Genomic DNA, 13,234 nt, shown 5'->3' with positions numbered 1-13,234 from the left:
TAAAGTACAGCAAAGAGAGTAACACTTGAAACACTGTCCTTAGGAACACCATTATCCTGCACAAAATGATCCAACAGCATGTCACCAACTTGGGATCTAAAAAAAGCACTTAAGACAGTAAAGACTGCATGGAGATCTGGAGATGGCTACAAACACCTCATTGATGGAGCTGCATGACAATACTTTCTCCAAGTAGTATCATACATCTTACTTATATCAAAGAAGATATCAAGTCAGTGATGTACTGTAAGTAAGCCTGCTGAATAGCCGTCTCCAGTACGGCAAGGTTGTCAACAGTGGACTGAAATCTGGAATTCACACCAAGCGTGATTAAGGAATTACCTGGTCTCTAACAATCAGACCTGACAACAGTTAACCATTTGCTCCAGGGTCTTTCCTACACAGCTCATTAAGGCGACACTCTGATAACTACTGGTACATGTGTGGTCTTTTACTAGTTTGAGGAGAGGTAGCAGAATTGCTTCTCTCTAGGAGTTGGGAAAGTTTCCTGTCTGCTATATAAGATTGAAACATTCGAGAAGGATTTCCTTTGATGCTGCTGGCAAACGTCGAAGTATGCAGCACTAGATTTGGTTGTGACCGGGTGCAGTATCTTGAGTTTCAGGCAGTGCTAATTCCAGGTCCCACATGGCAAGAGGCCAGTTGAAAGCCTCAAAATTGTGGAATCTGAAGTCCATCTTGTCCCTCTCTGCAGTCACACAGTAACGGTAGATCACTGGATCCCAGCTGGAATTGGTAGTAGTTGCTGTAAAATGCTCTGCCATTGTCTGAGTGATGACACCAGGCATTGTTTGGGAAACACCCTCATTTCAGCACTGCTGCTATTGGTAAACAACTGTGCCCCAGAAAATCCTCCCGATGGCTGTCCATACCTCTGTAGAATATGTGGAACAGTTGATGGAGCCCGGGAACATTTGCCATGACCTTTCCTTGCTCTCCTTAATTACGTGTTGAGCCTTGGCTCCTGCAACTTGAAAGGCTGTGAGGTTGCTTGCTGTTGTGAGGCATTTAAACCATCGAAGAACAGCATGCCACACCCAGACTGCTGAACAACACTCATCAGTCTACCAGCACACAGGCTGCCTCCTAAGATGACCCGAAGACTTTGGAACGGAAAGTCAGCAGGATCACTCATCTGATGTGTAATCCACTCATTTCTGGACACTGTCATGGTGTTCAAACACAACCAGCTGACTGAACAGTGTACAATTAGCCCTGCTGCCCATCCATTTCGGTGATTTCTGTTCAAGCAATCCATTTCCAGTGGGTGAACCCACGCTGAGAAGTGGTCACCGGAACAAAGGTCATCAGTTGCTTCCCACTGTGTTGAGACTGCAATGGCTGGAGAGCAGAAAAAGAGGTCATTGTCTGAGGACAAGCCAGTAGCAGCTGATAGAAGAGTAAGACTGCCTGTGTTGAGGATGCACAGCTCCTGAGATATCATGAGGTTCTCCAAGTTTCGACCCCTGGGACAAGTATAGTTCAAGCCCTATAATACATTATGGGTATTGAAATTAATCAGTAGCAGAAACAGGCAGGGGAGTTGTGCAATAAGACATATAAGCCTCAGAGTCTATCACATCCTGTAGAGGTAGATACAGGGAGCAAGACAGTAATCTTATCACCCATGTGAAGAGCAACAGCTACTGCTTCTAGACTGGTAACCAAGGAGAGAGCAGAGGATTGATAGGGTTGATGTGCGTTACTGACAAAGACAGTAACCCCAATCTTGGCTCTTTCCCATGTCAGGTGAGGGTACAGCCCAGTAGCACAGGGGCACCAGTGGCCTTGAAATGTGTTTCCTTAAACACAAGCACAGGGAGTGTGCCTTTGTAAGGAATTTTGGTTCCTCCATGTGTGTCCTGAACACATTAAGTTTTCGTATGTCCATCCTTCCGACTGAAGGTTGGAGGGACTTCGGTCATCCACTTATGTAATAAAATGGAACACCTCAGAAGCCATGTTGGCATTTTTGGGTTGGAGACACAACATCAATGTTATAGTCTATGGAAACCAGTTCAGAGATGTCTGCCACTGATGGGATTGTGTATACGATTGGAGTTAACCCCCTTGGCATCAGTTAAGGCCTGAAGATCGTATATTGAGTCACCAAAACTGGTAACTGTATAATAAATAACATCAAAAGGACGACTGCAGGTGTCACATTTTATAACATTATATGAACCCATTAATGTTCCACTTTTAGATGGGAGCCGTCTATCATGAGGTCACACTTTCACCCTAACTTTCGGACTGGGAAGGGAGCCCACAATGGGTGGAGCTCAGTCTTTGGTTGAGATGGTTGTCCCTGTCTCACATCAAGGTCCATAGCCTCCAAAGAAGAGTCAAATAGGTGTCTGAAAGGATGACATCAATACTGTCAGACTGTGTACTTCCCATCCCCACCAGTGGACAATTCTTTGCCTTCAACTTTGATTTTTTGGTCCGAGGAGGCAACTGCAGAAGTGGTAGTGGCAGTACTGGACAGTGGGCCAGACTGAGTCTTTGGAGGGGCAGGACTTCTGCATTGTCAGCAACCACGCTTTTTCTGAAGTTTTGGAGGGAGGGACAGGCTTCAAAATGACTGCAGCAGCACAAGTACATTGACCAACGCAGGTACTAGTGCTGATAGTAGCAACCTCTGTTTGCATAGCAACATCAGCTGTTTAGGAACTGAAACAAAGGAGGTACAAGTAGTGAACAATGGTGGGCGGCATAGCTTTATTATTTTTTTGGCCTCATTATATGGAATGCATTACAGAGTCTTATGCTTTCGCACCTTTTGTTCTTCAAGGTATACACTACAATCCTGACTCCAGACACAGTGAGCCCCAGAGCAGTTCATACACTTCAAAGGAGATGTAAAAGCGACTCTTCATGGGCAGCCTTACCACATTTTCCCGAAGTGACTTCTCCACGACTCCCACAAGTAGTATGTCCAAAGTGCTGGCATTTGAAAGAAGGCATTGGGTTGGTGACATAAGGCCGCATGTTTAGATGAAAGAAATCTGCCTTTATGTACTCAGGGACTTCCATACTATTGAATATCAAGATAAAGGAATCTGAATTTACAAGATCCCATCTACCCTCTTCACAATGTCTTTCACATCGACTATACCTTCTGGAGCCCACTCACATCACAATACCTCCTTGGGAATGTGAACGAGATCCCTGCAAGTCACAACACCTTTGCTGTAGTTCAACGTGTTGCACAGTTCAGTGTCTATTGCACACTCCCCGAAGCAGCTACCTTCTTGGAGGTTAGCTGATGGTTGGGAACTAGGAGTTTACACTAACAATGTCGCATTGCACAAGCATTTTACTGTTTTTAAAGAGCCACAGGTTCCCTCAAAACCCTTTGGGATATAGGATGGGGAAACCCTCTCAAAACTACACTCTTTTCTTCTCACTATTAAAACCACTTTCTGATAATCAGTACGTGTTCTATTACTCAAGACAATACTTTTAGAATGAATCAGAAGGACTGGCTACATGAGCCCGTTTGTTAGATTGGGTACCTTCCAGCAGTCTACCTTTTCCACTGAGAGGAGGAAGGGAAAATTTTGAAGGATCCATTTTGGTCCCATGAACAGCTAGGGGAATAAAAGTTCACCTAGACAGAGCCCCACATAACAAAGTAAGCCTTATACAACAGAGGCACACCAGGTTCTTCAGAAGTTGCCCGCAAATGACTGTTCCACCTCATCAGTGCACAGCACACCTTGAGACTGAGGGGTTTCTAACAGCAGTTTGTACCATCCATGTGATTCGGGTGGTAAAGCCCATGACACACAACATTCCACCATCATGCTGCACAGTGGTTGCTGCAGCATGCCCAGAGCTTATGGTGACAGGCGACTGGTGACACTTACCAGTCCCCAGCTCAGGAACCTTAGGGTCACCAAGCCTGTACCCAGGAAACAAATCCTGAGCCCCTGAGGGCCTTTCACAAAAGGCTGATGTCAGCCTATAGATGGCCATTATTAAGGAAGCCAAGAGACTGACATAAAAAGGATAAAAACCTTGACACTGTTTTGTGTTTTAATTATCATGTGATAAGATACAGATATCATCAGCTGTAAGAGTGTACAAGTCAAGTTACAAAAATGAATATAAACTCCAAATTGCATCTGTACAGAAATGTATCAGCCATCCATGTGATAAAAATAAAGCTGCATAAACAAAGTGAAAATTGGTATGCCAGCAGTAACGTATAAATTACATCCAGCCATCCCCCACATAAGTACATACCATACACTTACATTCATTTACCAATAAATGGCTCATTTACATATTCAGTAACTAATATATACAGATAATAACTGGGTCTGCTGCTATGAGTCAGTCAGAAAGCAAGCACATAATCAGTATGCTACTATGTTGAAATATTACTTGCAGGTGAAACTTTACACATTCATATTCACTCTGTATGTTCTTCCTTTTATATTGTGCCAGCAGCTTCAATGTTTCTGTACAAATAAAGATGTAACACCAGTTGTTACTTGTACGGTAAACAGCAAGTTTCCGCAAAGCACTATCAAACAAAAACCGAAAAAGAGCTGAAATAATTCCAAGCAGAAGGAAACGCCTGTTGTATGTAAAACGGGACTAATAAAGGAGACACATTGATGCTGCTAACCTGTCACACAGCGTTCACTTGAGTAGTTGTGCTACTTCCAGCAGATTCAACAGTTTGCTACACTATAATATTTACAAGAAAGGTGTTGACAGATCAGACCAGATGACAGCACATTAGCCATTCAAAAGAAAACAGCTGAAATGTTGGGAAAAATTATTCTTTCACCTTTTTATGATCAGTGCTGCTAGTACTTTTTATCCGGTATTAGGAAACCAGGAATCAATGTTGAAAGGAAAAAATACAAATTAGCAAATTTTCTTCTGGAACTAGCAGTCAGTTTTATCCCAAAAGAAGGTGAATCCAAACCTTGATTTTATAGAGTGTAACAAAGTAATCAGACAACAGAGGTGTAAATCCCCATGGAGAGACACTTTCTTGTGGTATGTTGTCTGAGTTGTGGAGCTCTCTAGATGCTAAACTGTTTCAAAATGTATCACACACAGACAAAATACATGTAATGTGTATGATGCGTTTCTTTTTTCAGATGACATCAACATGGTATTTTAATACAGATAATCCATGTTTTCATTTGATAAGATAGAATACAATAAATCTTTACATATATTTCAATAAACAAATGTCTAGATTTTTATGGAATAATTCAACGTATTTATTTTATTGTTCCAAAGAAGCAAGTTTTCAGAAATCCTCTAAAAATGATAGTGTGGATAGTCTGAGATAGACCTGAGAGACCAATCTTGAAAGTGTTAATAATGATCTATTTGTCACAATGTATTGTCCTTAACTATCTCCTTAAGTTGCAAGCAAGTGTCCAAGTGAACAGCTCAGAATTTGAATGTTAAAGTGCCCACAGCAAATGTTCCACTGTAAATCTTCAAGTTCCAATAAAAAGAATTTTAAGGTCCAGAGCCATTAATTATTACATCATAAATATAACATCCACAAAATGATTTAAAATGTTTGTTAACAGACACATGAGAGAGATGGCAGAAATTGCAAGAAGTTCTTTGAGCAAGGTTGAAGATTGCAGGCATGATAATCTGTAACTAAAAGATGACACAAACAACATAGTGAACACAGGGTTGATCAGCAACTGTAGCATACACATAAACATATCACATAAACAAGTACTTAAGTGCAGAACAAAACTAAATAACTATACACAGAATAACTGTCCCACTGAAATTATTTCTGCTATCTGAACTTGGTAAGTTACAGACTCAAAATACCCTAAAGCAAAGCAACTAATAATGAATTTTCTTATTTAAAGCCCTCAGGTCAATCAAATGAATACAGGCAAAAAAAGTGAGTACCAAATCCATGACAATTTTTCACCACAAAACAAATGGAATATTATATAAAACGAGCCAGTTACTTTCAGAATGAATTTTCACTCTGCAACAGACTATGCACTGATCCTTAGAACTGTGTGCTGGATCTCTGCCTTTTGCGTCTGATGTATGAACAAATAAATCACAAGGTTTCCAAAAGTGTGGGCATGTCACATACAGCTGTATGCATAAGAAGCACGAATTTCCCAAATTTAGTCCATACACTCATAGCAATTTTCCCTGTATTTTGTTGATGGTCACAGAAAATGCAAGTCACAACACAAACTACAAACATTTCAGTTTGAATGGCATGTCCATTAGAGAATCATTGGGATGTGTGGCAACAGTGCATCTTCCCCTGTAAATTTTCCACTTCAAACTGAAGCTTTGATGATATTGTTCAACATCTTTTTCACTGCAACCCTGGTGCTGTTGCAAAGTAGTGGTGGATTTATGTTCCACAGAAGAATGATAGGCATGCCACTTTTCAATGTTGAAATGTGTCGTGGAATGCCTGGCAAATCGAGTTGAATAATTAAGAGCATTTTCTTGATTCATTACGGTATCAATGGACTCATATGTTGTCACTCTACCTGGTGTTTTATTTTAGATGCAGGAATTGATGGCGCTGACATCATTGGTATTGTCTGTTAATGTAGCACTTGCATGAGCAACTAGTGATTTTTGTGATTCTGTGTGATATTTGGTAGAACTTAATGAATCAGTTCATCTGTAGCTGCTGTGATTTTATAGAAGTTTGTTGACAATGCATAAAGTTGTGCAAATTCATCGATTGCTATTTAAACATTCTAGTATCCAACAACTGTTTTGCAAATGTCCAGCAGATGCTTCATGTCGTAATTGCACATGTTAATTGGTCTTCAGAAATCAATGTCTGTAAATGTTGTAATAAAACTGATGATTTGAGACATGAGTTAATGTCATCAATGGCTGTTTTACATGGGATAACTGGTGGATTTTCCAAAATTTAGTTCCTGGCAAGCATTGCACACTTGAAACACACACATACGTGACCAATTACTATTCCCAGTTTTTGGAAGGTTGTCGGGCCATGTAGACTAATTGACAGTAATTGCAAGTAACAGCATGCTGCATTGTCTGGTGAATGGTGTACCGATGGCCTAAGATGTCAATCAAACCTAAATTGGGATGTCTTGAAACTGCTTTGCACTGTTTGTATTGTTTAAACTTGTTTTCTGATGCATTCTGTGAATAACATGTTGGCACTTCAGATTACTGTCTTATGCATGTAACATCCTCACACATTGAAAAAATCACAGTTAACATTGTTGGCAAACATGACAATGCTCTTGCACATGCATTTTCCATTGTGAAGTACACACACTGTCAATTTTCAAGGTGCACTGTCAAATGAGTAACTATTTGACATTGTTCATGGATTGGAAATGATAAAATGCACCATACTATTTCATTCCTACTAATGTACCATTCCAGTTGATAGTGGTCGATTCCATTTATAGGTGCTGTTGCATTTACTGCTCCAAAAATTGCCATATCATTTCCTCCATTGAGATATTTGCAAATGTACTTTATCAGTTTCCCTGAATTGCAATACTTGACACTGATGAGTGCTTTGTATGTTTTGAGAGTAATGGCGAGTACAGAAAAGCCCAACAATTACAGAGTTCAGCATCATTGTTTCATACTTTTTAAGTGATGGATTGGCAGCCGTCTTCAGTGGAGTGTCGTGTTACAGTGGATATCCTTCACTGCCACTGGTAGTCAGTCTCAGCAAGTAATGCTCCTAGGCATCATCTCATTCATTTCCCATTAGATGTGCATGGAGAATGGTTGTTGAATAAGCCACATGGACCATAAATAACATTTTGGTGACAACTTCAAAGAAGTCCTGATCACTGGTGATACCTGCTGTTTCTGCAGAGATGACACTATCAACCTGACATTGAGAGATTTTTTCTGTCAACTAAGGCAAAATGTTTACATGTGACAATTATATTTTGCCATTAAATGGAAAACAACCAACAGCATTTCTCTTCAAAACCGTGATGCTTGGAAATGAAATCCACTGAAGATTTCAATTTTTGTTTAAAGCCTTGGAGAAATATAATGATGATCCAATGACAATTGACTAGTTAACAAAAGTTCTTTTATTTTATCTTGTGTAGGATTTCATGTGCATGTGATTTAAAAAGATCTGTGTGGGCCTATGCACAAACATGCATTATTGCATCTTGTGCGTACCCATGCATGTGCTGTGGACTACCTATAAATGTGGCCAGTAGTGTGACCATTTTGCTCAATTCACTGGGATTCACATTGCTATCTTTAACAACTGAAGCATATAAATGAAAGTACCCTTCAGAACGCAACTTGGTTTCATGCAACTGATTGTAGAGTTGTCATTAGGTTTGGATTTTCCCATACATACAGACAATTTCAGCATTTTCACAAATCATCATCAAAATGGCACTGACTGTTTTCCTAGTTTGCTATAAATGTATGTATTAATTCAGAAGCCTCAAAGAGTATATGCAGGGTGATTATGATTGAAGTACCAGTTTCAAAACTCAGTAAAAACCTAACCAAATTTGTACAGATTATTATTGAACAAGGGGAAAACGTTATGAATAAAAAATTATGACTAGATGGGACTGAAAGTGGCAGAATAAGCAAAATAAAAGACACAGGGTAACAGCTGCTCCTAATTTTGAACCTGAGATGCTCGGCATGCATGTCTCAAAGCAGTATTGCATGATACTGGTAAAGCTCCTCTACAAGAACAGTGATGTGTGCCAGTTGGGCTGAGTTGGGTTGTTTGGGGGAGGAGACCAGACAGCGAGGTCATCGGTCTCATTGGATTAGGGAAGGATGGGGAAGGAAGTCGGCCATGTCCTTTCAAAGGAAACATCCCGGCATTTGCCTGGAGCGATTTGGAGAAATCACAGAAAACCTAAATCTGGATGGCCAGATGCGGGATTTAACCATTGTCCTCCCAAATGAGAGTCCAGTGTGCTAGCCATTGTGCCATCTCGCTTGGTGTGTCAGCTGCTTTGCAGAAAGTTCCAGGTGCTGAAGGGTACAAAAATAGGCATTGGTCCAATTTTTGCCAAGGTTCTGGAGAAAATCATTATAAAATTCAAAAAGACAGGTTCTTCTGTAGTAAAGTGTGGCACAGGGAGAAAAACAACTGATCAAACATCAGTAGAAGTGACCACAGCAATGCAGGAGAGGTCACAAGGTGGTGTGTAAACATGCAGTGCATGGGGAATTGCCCAAACTTTGGACATGAATGTGAGCATGGTGAATACATTTTTACAAAACATCCTGCATTGCTATCCACAATTTTACCAATCTTCAGGAGTTGCTTCATGCTGACTTACCAATAACAAAAACGTTTTCTCTAGTGTTCTTACTTGCACAAAAGTGGACAATGAATGGCCATAGAACATTCTGCACACAGACAAAACCCATTTCCAACTACAAGGACATGAAAATACACAGAATTGCAGAATATGGTCGATGGGAAATCTGCTCACACATCAACCGTTACTGCTTCAATCTGCAACAGTGACTGCATGGTGCAGGTTGATGATATTATAAGACCATATTTTCTGAGGAGATGGGTCCTGCAGGGCCTGTTACCTGTGCCATCACAGTTAAACACTGAATGCAAGGTGGTGCTCCTCTGCATATTGCACAGTCAGTGATGAAGTTGCTGCAGAGGCACTTTGGAAATGCTAGAATTATCAGCTGTCATTTCCCTACAGCCTGGATGTTCAGATAATTTGATCTTTATCTATGTGACTTCTGTCTGTGGGGTAACCTGAAAGATAGTGTTTAGTGCTCTGATAACAAACACAGCTGATATGAATGCACACATTGAGCACCACATTCTGAACGTGAACCATGAGACACTCCAATCTGTTGTGCAACATGCCATTTTTAGATTTCAACTTGTGGCAGGAAACGGTGGACAGCAAATTGAACACATCTTGCGCCAGTCTTATGACATGCTTTTTATGCCATTTCTTGGCCTTGTGAAAACTAAAACCAGATGTCATTGTTGCTTTTTATGCAGTTTCTGGTCTCTGGACAGTTAAAAACCAATTTTTCCCATCCAACGTAGTACAACCATGTCGCAGTGGATGGGCTTTGCTAACTTAAAGTACCACAACTATTGAATGCCAAACTTCTGCCATCATTACATAGTATGGTTGGTTTCATATGCAACTAACATCATGGCTGTCATATTGCGATTCATCTTTTGTTAGTAGCCAAAATCACTTACATTATGACGCTTAAGGTGCTGCCTAGTGGTAAAATTTTCATCCCCCCCCCCCCCCAAAAAAAAAAAAATAACGTTTCCCCCTTCTTCAATAATGTTCTATTGATATAAGATGTCATTCTGAGCAATGGTTCTTTTTTTTTTTTTTTTTTTTTTTTTTTTTTTTTTTTTTTTTTTTTTTTTTTTTTTTAATTTACAGCATTTCGAAAATGGAATTCAAATGGTAATTACCCTGTACTTTACAGTGGCTCCCTGTTCTGAGATACACCTATCAAGATTACTGCTCAGAGGCAAAAACAAAGGCAAGAGTTTAACATTAACTATGTGGGATTACAGTACACAATTATCCATTTGCAATGAGATGACATACCAACAAAGGATAGAAGTCCTCTAATTTCTGTATACATTACATGTCAACAGATAAAATGTATTTCTCTGAAAATTTCTGGACAGCAAAGATGCAAGAGATAAGGTTTTACAGCTTTGTAGCAAGAAAGGGAATAAATAATATAACAGCAATTACCATGTTTTGATTAACTTTAGAACATATCTTAAAATTCAGTATCAGAGAAATCATTCAGATCAGTGGTAACACTGTCTACAGAACTTTCTTCTGACTGTGCAAATTTTCAGTGTGGTGTAAGCCTTTCACTTGAACACATCTCCCACAGTTACAAGATCAATCACTTCCTGGAGCAAACTCTGCACATTTTATATTCATTCCGCATGTGTAATTTCTGGATGTAACCTCTTCTTGCACTCACCTCCTCATGATAAAGATTGAATTTGTTGGAAAGGAATATTAATTTTGCACATTTCTTCAGTTAGTTGTATCTCGCAAAGCACTTATTGACAATTTGTTCAAAGTCTCATCTATTTCAATCACACTTCAATAAATAATAAATACAAATAACGATATACATTTATTGTCTAAGTGCAACTGAAATAACAAAGACTGCAAAAATGTCTGTTTCCTTTCATGGCGAACACTTGTAAACTACTACTGTCTTTCAAATCTTGCCAAATGTGACTGTCGTTACGTCAGGTCTTCTACACACACAAAATTTTTGATCCAACATTGGATTCTTCTTTGGACTGTAAGCCTTATCAACACACTTTATGTATTTTAATCCCAAAAATTTTACAATTCTGTCTATCAAATGAAGGCCCCCTGTGAAATCATTTCATGCATTTAAGACATTAAGACATATGCCACTTGTGGCTTATAGGATATGGACAACAATCACACAATTCTAAAAAAGCGAGATCAAAAACGTTTTTTTCTAGAAATTGTGCAAATTATGAACACAAGTCTTCTTTCCTTAATATACTTGAAACTTCTTGGCAGTTTAGAGCCATACACTAAACCAGGACTAGAACCGTCACCTTTTGTGGCCAAGTGTTCTAGCAACTGAACTACTTGAACATGAATCACGATCGGCCCTCAAAGCTTCACTTCTGGCAGTACCTGATAATATCCTTATTCTGAGACAAAGTTCCATATCAATCATACGTTTCCATTCAGTATACTTCTGCACATATTCTATATAGTATCTAAGGTGAAAAGGCACATGCTTTTGCTGTGGCAATCTGCTGTCTGGTCACGATTTCTTCTCCTCTGGGACTCTCTTTAAAATTGCATGAAATTCTTAAATACCTCGTATGTGATCCTTTCATTTTCCTCTGTGCGTACTGGAATTTAGTAGCATTAGCTAACAAACATGAGCAAGGAAGTACTCAAGAGGAATCTACATTCTCCTTGCCAATTATTTAATCCAGTGGCTACATAAGTGACTCAAAGTCACAACACAGTTTGAAAGCCATACTAACAGCAACTGCATGAATCAAGCATAGTATTACTAAATAATACATGTCAGTGATAGGTATCACCTGAGTAACTGTTGTTTTTTATGGTGCTGCCTGAATGACAGCCATGTCATAATTGACACTGTGTTAACTGTATGCATTTACTGCCATGGACTGAATTCTAATCGGCATTGGCAATTACAGAAGAAGAAAGTACAAGGGTTGGGGGAACTGACATTCTCCTGGCGACTGCCACAACTGTTGTATCCCAGAATATGTAGTCATAACTTATCTTGTGGAGAGGAATGGTCCTGGTCCTGGTGGTGGTGGTGGTGGTGGTGGTGGTGGTGGTATTTTCAATCCACGTCTGCAATGTAATGCTTGTCACATTTTTATTTCTAGTGGGAGTCAATAGAAAATTCATGTTGCGGCACCATAAATAAAATACTTTTTTTAACCTTTGTTACATGGTTCATGTCAGTCAGTCTGAACTCTCATGCAAAATTCATTTATGCCATCTGCACACTAGTTCTCTCCCTCTCCCCCCCCCCCCTTCCCCCATACAGAAATAAAAGAACATCAAACAATACTGTAGAGCAGTAAACAGAGACAGCTCCTTTGATTGCTCTTCATATTACAGTTGTTACATTACAGTTTGAATGTTGTAAGCAAAAATTTGTAGTGGAGAAAAAACAATGCAACAATTACTTTACTTCACACAGACTGGGTATACAGACTTAAATACAAATTAGTGAAGGAAAAAAAATACAAAATGCATGGAGTTAAAACATCATTACTCAATACAACAACAACAGCTCAACATATTAAAAAATTTTCAAAAAAGTGCAAAGAAATAAATCTATGGGAAGAAACAGTAGATGGTAAAATATAAGCAGCATCTTACAGCAACAATTCAAATTTTGATTATGTGAAATATTTTAACATCAACTTTACCTCAGCACAGACCAAACAGTGCAGACAATATTCCATTTGTTGGTAATTCTATGTAAGCCACTTACCACAGCTTAAATGTGTTGTGGTGGAGTTCACATTTTTCATTCCCCTGTGAAAATGGCAGAGGAACAGAGCACAAATAGTACACTTGTAATCTCCGGTGAGAATGACTACACCACTGCACAGGAGCTTGCACAAGATTCATTCATTAATATTACACATTACCTGCAGTTT

The 13,234-nt window shown here is 39.4% G+C and overlaps 2 protein-coding genes across 2 annotated transcripts in view; one reads left to right on the top strand and one right to left on the bottom strand.

Annotated features, from left to right (window-relative positions):
* LOC124721695 (katanin p60 ATPase-containing subunit A-like 1) overlaps positions 1-13,234 on the top strand; it is a 202,182-nt gene that overhangs the window by 41,654 nt on the left and 147,294 nt on the right. The window lies entirely within an intron of this gene.
* LOC124722349 (trithorax group protein osa-like) overlaps positions 1-13,234 on the bottom strand; it is a 63,037-nt gene that overhangs the window by 23,847 nt on the left and 25,956 nt on the right. The window lies entirely within an intron of this gene.

This window comes from Schistocerca piceifrons, chromosome X (genome assembly GCF_021461385.2).
Source record: "Schistocerca piceifrons isolate TAMUIC-IGC-003096 chromosome X, iqSchPice1.1, whole genome shotgun sequence".
In the NCBI taxonomy this organism is placed as follows: Eukaryota; Metazoa; Arthropoda; class Insecta; order Orthoptera; family Acrididae; genus Schistocerca; species Schistocerca piceifrons.
The sequence above is the reverse complement of the archived record's forward strand: the minus strand, read 5'-3'. Positions and strand labels throughout refer to the sequence as shown.